Here is an 8614-nt window from a genome sequence, read left to right on the forward strand (position 1 = left end):
GGGACATGTCCTTAGGCAGTTGTAATGCCCGCCTTCTTGGAACCCATCATGATTCCAAGCCTTACCAGGAAATGGATGGATAATTTGATTCATGTCTTGGATGTAACATCTTACATCCAAGCCTACAAAGGAAGATCATCATATATGATCAATTCCTTTCCTTGGATGATACATCTTATCATCCAAGTCTACCAGAGAGGACCGACTAGATTTGTCTCTTCTTGGGTGGGCTTTTGACACCCAAGAATTTAACATATATGCATATGAATACTCAATATATACTGCCTACTAGGTAATATCATAATCCTTGAATTAGGCTAAGGGAATTTCCTCTGAATAGCCTCCATCACATAGCCAAATTATTGTTATTCCTATAGTATTTTATATTTCATTATCATGTATATTTTATGCCTACATCTACATATTCGTTAGTTAATATTATTGATCCTATATACATATAAATATGTTGCATACATACATATATTTATTGCTACATACACATGAGATAATATTATTATACTACTATAACTCTACCAAAGAGATTGGTATACTATTACATATTACAAAACCATCATTAATATATATGTGTGTGTGTGGCACACATGTCCACACAAATATATATCCCTATGGTGTGTAACTCAATCGCTTAACTATTTCACAGTCTGCAATCCACAGTCCACAGTCCCTCTTCCTCCCGTTTGCTCTTCCTTCATGTCATCCCCTTTTCTCTATGGTTGCCTTCCTTTATACCCCATGGAGGGGAAGGGTTGTGTCCCACCACGGGGTCCCTTCCATGGGAAGGGATGTGATGGTGGTCGCAGTCCAGACTCTGACTACTATCCCACCACTTCCTGCGGGGGGGGTGGGGGGGGGGGGTATCTTAATTCCATTAACTAACATTATTTAATTATTTAATAATCCATTTCTTCATTATTTTTAATATATTAAATACATTAACATTATTTGTTTATATTAACCTTATTTAATATATTAACATTATTTTAATAATTGATTTCTTCATTTTATATATTTGTACTGGACCCAATAATATACGCTATTGTCATTATTGGTGTATTTTATAAAATTTACATTAGTTGATATACTAAATGATTATCACACCCTTATCATGATGTACACCCTAACCCTACTCATAATTCCAAACATGATGTAAACCCTAACAATAACCATAATAATAAGCCTAACCTAAGCAATAACCCTAACCCTAACCATAACCCTAATTAAATTCGAACACTAACCTTCAAACGAAGCTCTATTATATAGCCGAAAACCTAACAACATGCTTTATCCTTAAATCCTTACCCTTCTTGAGTCATAACACTAACTCTAACCTTAATTTAGTTGTAATGCTAACCCTAATCCTAATTAAACCCTATCCCTAACCCTAATACTAATTATAATTGAACCTCAACACTTACCCAAGGCATTATCCTAAAATAACAAGTCTAATCGATAACTAAAGCCAAATATAACTATTAATTTATCTATAATATTGTAAGTCCCTCTAATCTAGACCCTAACCCTAACCCCAACCTGATAATAACCCGAAACCTAACTTTATATCTAATTATTAATTATAATTTTTGACCTAAATTTATATCTAATTTTTAATTATATATAACTTTATAATCCTAACTATGTAACCCTAACCCTAATTATAATTATAACCCTAACCCTAACCCTAATTCTAACCCTACCCCTAATCTTAACCATAACCCTAATTACAATCACTAAGATTAACCCAAATCATAACCCTTACCCCAACCCTAACCCTAATCCTAAGTACAATACTAACTATCATTATAATTATAACCCTAACCCTCATAATAATTATATCTCTAATGCAAAATCTAATCCTAAGCATAAACCTGACTATGATATTAGCCCTAACCCTTATATTCAACTAAAGCCCACATAATTGTTATTCTATCATGATCATACTCCTATCTATAACCATAGTCCCACCCCTAACTATAATCATAACCCTAACTCTAACCAAGTTTTAAACCCTAACCCTGATATTATACACTTAATAACTATAAAACAATATTACAGTTTCAAAATAAGAATATAATAGTATTATACTAATCGTATAGTACTATATTAATATAATATTACTAATAAAACTATTAAAATTAATATTATAACTAACAATAATTTAAAACAATATTATAATACATTTAAAATATTTTAAATTTATATTATGAATATTATTTTCAATAAATTATAAAATAATATCATAATAATCAAAACAATATAAATTAATAGTAATAATATATTATAATATTATTCGACAAACAAATAGAAAATAATAATATTCGCAATAATAATATTACATATTATTGCAACAAACATTAATAATATAATATTATATAATTCTATTTTGAATTTTTTTATTGTTTCCCATGTTCATGAGATTGCTACTAGCTTATATATATATATAATATGCACCTATGATAATGATAACCAAACAAGGGTAAGCCAATAAGCGTCTCCATCTTCCTTTTCCGTTATATTTTGGGTGAGGTAGTTGGAAAAAACTGAACGCTTATTTGTAATGATATTTATAGAGAGGGAAAGAAATTGGACGGAGATGGTGGATTTTTGCGCAGGCAGGAATGGCTTCGAATGCTGTGGTATTTGCAGAAGGCGGCTACAGGGACCTGTGCATTGAGTGTCAGGCCAAGCAACCTAGACCCACCAGCGAAGAATGTGCAGTTGCATGGGGAACATGCAACCACGCCTTTCACTTTCACTGCATAAGCAGGTGGTTAAAGATAAATCACGTATGTCCTTTAGATATGACCGAATGGGAGTTTCAGAAGTTTGGAGGTTACTAGTTAATATGCCTCTCACTATGTTTCTCTCTTACAGTGCTCATACAAAATAAATCCTCAGAAGGATGCCTCTCAATATGTTTCAATCTTACAATGCTCATTACAAAATAAATCCATGCTTCATTCATGCATGTTTGTCATAGACGATATTAGAATCTAAATACAAATTATATCTATTATTAATTGCTTATTATTTAAAACGTAATGTTTACATATTTCATGATTATATGAGGGTTTAGGTATTTTGAAAGTTTATATTTGCTTATTACTAACATATCTAAATTGTAAATTTTTAATGTACAATGTTTTGAGAGATATCAAATTTGCAAGTCATAAATCTTTATGTTTATGATATTGTTGTATGTTTAAATGAGAAAGAGGTCTCCCATTTATCACCAAATTGATTTTATCTCTTTTTAAAAAAAGTGATCTCATATTTTTGACTTTTATATGTTTTTCAATTTAATAAAATGTCAATTCAATTCTCAAACATCAAATTTATTTTTAAAAAAATATATTAAAGAAAAAAATTCAGAACAAATTCGGGATGCTACTTCTATATAATGAGAAGTTTAGCAAAAAGAAGTGAAAATGCAGGTGTGAATAACTGATGCACAAAAAAATAATGTCCATGCATATAGTAGTTCGCTTCGTCCTGAATACTCTGAATATAAAGCTAAAAGGAAAAATTCAATGTTTAAGAGGTGGGATTTCAGACATATATAACACATTTGATAATAGAGTATGTAGAATGCAAATGATTGTAGGATTCACTCAAATGGGAAGCCTTGTTGGAGTGTAGTTTCTCCCCACCGCTATCAAACTTCAGTTCTACCATGCATCTAAATTTAGCTCATCCACCACCATGCACTACCACCGTTTTACAGTCAAGTCAGCCACCCTAAAACTCAAATTCATTGCCATGCACAGAACATGCAATGTTGGGCAGGAAATTCATGCATAGGATAATCGATAGTTAACATGCATGCATAGATTAGTAAAGAAGTAGATTGCATATTTCTTCATGCAGAATTCCGTAAGATAGGAGTTAAAACTGTGTGTTCAATCCTGTATTGATAAGAGGTGATTGTAATGCAATGAGGGTAATTTACAATGCAATAAAAATTATGTTTTGGTGCTGCAACACATTATTCTCTGTGTAATTTCTGTGTATTGATAAATTATTTTTGTGTGTAAAATTTAATTGATAAGTTGTTGTTTATTTGGCACCATCCATCTCCTTCAAGCCTCAGATGTCTTTGAGTTAACCTGATGTTTCAAGCACGGCCTGTCAAAAGAATCATACCTAAAATAATAATAACTATTTTCCTTGACAAATAATGCTGAGCCCAAAATATCATAACCCACAACAAGTCATAACCCACAACAAGTAGATGACTACAATCAAAGAAGTTTATAGCTTAATGTCTACAAGTAGATGACTACACAACCTTCTTCAAGAAGTTTATCAAATCATGGGTTGTGTCCTTCACTTAGTGTGATCCAAGTAGATGACTACATAACTTAATGTCAACAAGTAGATGACTTGCCAATTTCAATAAGTATCACATCTTACTCATAACTTGTATAGCTTAATGTCTTGTCAATTGTAAAGAGTAAATCTTAAGAGGCATTTCTTAATCTTATTTTCATCCCAAAAAAATTTTCTTTATGACAAAAATATGAAATTTTTTATGAGATGGGATTTCTTTTTCAACATTTTGAGTTATATATTTTGATTGCTATTTCAAATTACTTAATCTTCTCAAAGTGAGGAATTTCATAAGGATGTTCTTTCCAAGAAAAAAATGGTAATTTTTCAAGATGTTGTAATTAGCATTCAACATCGATAATATTTTTGGATGTTTAAAAAAACAATAACATCACAAGGGATAATTTTATTTTTTTATTATTTATCATACTATCTATTCACTTTTGAAGATCAAGAATAGTCTAGAGAAATATGTGTTTATGATTGTATTGATCCATCTTAATTCCTTTTGAATCAAAGAATAATATGTGGAGCTAAACTCCTTAGATGTCAAAATGATGCTAGATTAAACTTCATATGAAGAAGGCAATGTGTTGAATATATAAACTATTATTTTGGCTACTTTTGTTTTGAAAAGTTTGATTATATTCATTTGAAATATAATATAGCCCCTACTATAAGAAAGACACTTTTACTCATTCTTTCAACAACACTGTTAGACTAAACTTCATATGGAATCACCTCAAGAAGGCAATGTGTTGACTATAGAAACTATTATTTTTTCTACCTTTTTTTGAAAAGTTAGATTATATTCATTTGAAATATAATATCACCCCTACCATAAGAAAGACAATTTTACCCATTCATTCAACAACACCATTTTGTTGGCGAGTACCTAAAACATTGAGATAAACCAACTATGTTTCAAGAGTTCCTATTGGAGCTTGAACTTAATTTTCAATCATAACACAAACTTCTTAATAGTTTCGAAGGCTTTATATTTATTCAACAATAAATAAATCCAAGTCAATATATAGTGATCATCAATAAAAAAATTAAGTACTTAGATCCTCCAACAAAATTTATTGTTTTTTTTTTATCAATAAAAGGCCGAAGCCATATTTTATTTCTTTTGTAAATTTTTACATCTCCATTCAGTGTGGGCACCGGTAGGAAAGAATGGAGATAAGAAAACCTCCGGTCTAGCCCAGATCCCTTAAGGGATCAGATAACAAACAACTGAAAATTTTTTTTACAATTCCTCATCTGAGTGAGATGACTGTCTTAATAAGACATTTAGTTTCTTTTTGTACATAAAAGCTTGCACCAATTTCTGGATGGACCCATCTTCACAAAAATGGAGAATCCATTAATATTCCGAGCTTTAACTTTAAGACATGTATCCTGCATCTGCAAAAACCTAAATGCAACTTACTTTGCCAAACTGTTAGTAGCATAGTAAACATGATAATTTGTAAAAAATCATTCAAAGAATAGTAATCATCTTTCCTGTTTTATGTAAGAGGATTGTAGCCTGGATATCCCTTAGCTTGAAACCAATTTTAACCTTTTAGGCTTCAATTTAAGAGATTATCCAGGCTACAATTCTGCCTACACTAATGGGAAGGATCAATTTCTAACAGTTCCTTAATCACTTTTAACTCAGCAAGCATCTGATACTCCATAGCATAAATGAATTCATATGTCTATGTATGCACATTAAAATGTCAATATGCGAGATTATCATAGAGTCTAAACAACAAAAGAAAAGATCAAAGGGCCTGAACAGAGGCTAATTCAATAGGACCTACTACAGATCTGAAGCAATGATTAAGACTGTGCTGATCTCAATTACCCTCCTCAAAACCACTAAAAAACATTCCATTATTTTGCATAAGATAATAATAATCCGAATGAACCCCACTTGATAGAGAAAAGTCCAATTCACAGCTTATACCACTATAACTGCAACAGGCACTAGAGCAATCTGTCCCCTCTATAAAACAGGGCTAAAGACAATCACATCCGGAGCAATGAATCAAGATTATCAGAAAACAGAGCCACAGACCTAAGCATGAATACACATAGCCTGGTAGACACAATTGTCATAATAAGACATCATATCTGTCATATTGAAGACTACACCCGTGCAGCCCAGTGCATACTAAACACAGATATCATGCGATGGAGTGTAAACCTACATGTGCCTAAACATGAATACCCGGCATCAACCCATCACCTTGCTACACTCCAGAGACACCCCTTTACCCACAAACAGGGTCAGGAGATGAGAGGATGATACAAACATATATGAAGGTTTGAAAAAGGATATTTGAACATATATACACATACTCATATATATATAGTCTCTGTACTTATATGTATATCTGTGTGTATGTAATTTTATGAATATCTGCTTACACCCACACATATACACATATATATATATATGAATATATATATATATATATATATGTATATTTGTTAGATTGTATATATATTCATATATATGCATCACCATTGTAAACTAAAACCAAGGAAAGTCCAATACCACTGCAAAATCACTATAAATGCAGCAAAAAACCATTTCTAACAGTCCCCACTATAACTCATGGCTAACAATCGATGCATTGAATGAAGAATAAAACCAGAAAACCTTAGCTTGAATACACATTGCACGGCAGACTCAGATTTGTCATAAAAGACATATAATCTGCCATTGTAGACTAAACCCACGCTGCCCAGAGCTTACTATATACAGATAGCATGCATTGGAGGGGAGACCAGCATAATCCTATCCCCAATTGAAATTGTAAGATTATCTGTTTACACCCACACATATATACATATATATATATATATATATATATATGAATATATATAAATATGTATATATGTTAGGTTATATGTATATTCGTATATATGCAACAAAATTGAGAACACAGCTTTACCTCTATAAATGCTACAGAAACCAGTTCTAACTGTCACAGGGCTATCAATCGAAGCAATGAACAAAAAACCCGAAAACCTTAGCTGGAAAACACAAAGCACGGCAGACTCAAATTTGTCATAAAAGACATCCAATCTGCCATTGAAAACTATACCCACACTGCCCAGGGCATTCTAAACTCAGATGACATGCATCACGACAGACACAAATGTGCCATAAAAGACATCAATCTGATATAGAAGACTATACCCACGCTGCCCAGGGCATTCGAAACATGCATTGGAGGAAAGACTAGCATGAGCCAAAACCTAAATAACCAACAGCAGCCGATCACCTTGCAACACTCCCGAAACACCCCTTTTCCTGTGGGGATAGAATGGTACAAGCATAAGGTTATCAATGAGTTAGTTTTAGTACATATATACACATACTCACATATATATAATATCTGTATTTATATATATGTGTGTATGTGACTGTGTAAGTTTATGAGTGTCTATTTACACCCACATACATACACACACATATATATATATATGAGTATATATATATATGTCTCTTAATATGATTGTAAATATATACATATATCTATATATATGAATATATATTTATGTATATGTTTGTATTTAACGAATCCATATGGGTTAATCTACAAATATATACATATATATATATGTGATCATATATATATATCTGTATATATATCTATATATTTTATCTGAAACTTAGACTACCAAAATGCTGTACTAAGGAAACCAAGACCACAAATCCAAGGATATATATAAGAGGGCAAGGAGAGGACTTGGAGAGGAGTGAAGTGAGATGCTGACAGTACCAACGCCAGAGTTTTAATCCGATGGAGTATCCTTCCTAAAGACAGACAAATTACCATCTGCCCCTAGATTTGCTAACTTGTCAGCTATAGAGTTACCTTCCCGATAAATATGTTTAACCGAAGTTTCCTCAAAGTATTTGATCAAAACAAAATTTATTGTTAACAGCCAATACAAATTAAAATTAAGTTGAGTTGTAACTTTGTTTGCATTCACCAAGTAATTTTATTAAAAAGAAAGCTTCATATTTTTTTAAATTGTCTTCCACAAAGTAGGTGGACCTACAACACCATTGTCTTCATTATCTAAATTCTATTACATTTAACATGCCCAAGTATTGCATTCTATAAAAAAAAATAGTAAAAGCATTACCTTATTTAATAAGGTAAGAAAAACTCCTTGAAAGAGTTTATCCTCTTTTCAATCTTTCCATTTGATAATTGCCACTCAACTATTTAATTTCTTTCTAATTGTCACTCATACA

Source organism: Cryptomeria japonica, chromosome 6 (genome assembly GCF_030272615.1).
Source record: "Cryptomeria japonica chromosome 6, Sugi_1.0, whole genome shotgun sequence".
NCBI classification, from domain to species: Eukaryota; Viridiplantae; Streptophyta; class Pinopsida; order Cupressales; family Cupressaceae; genus Cryptomeria; species Cryptomeria japonica.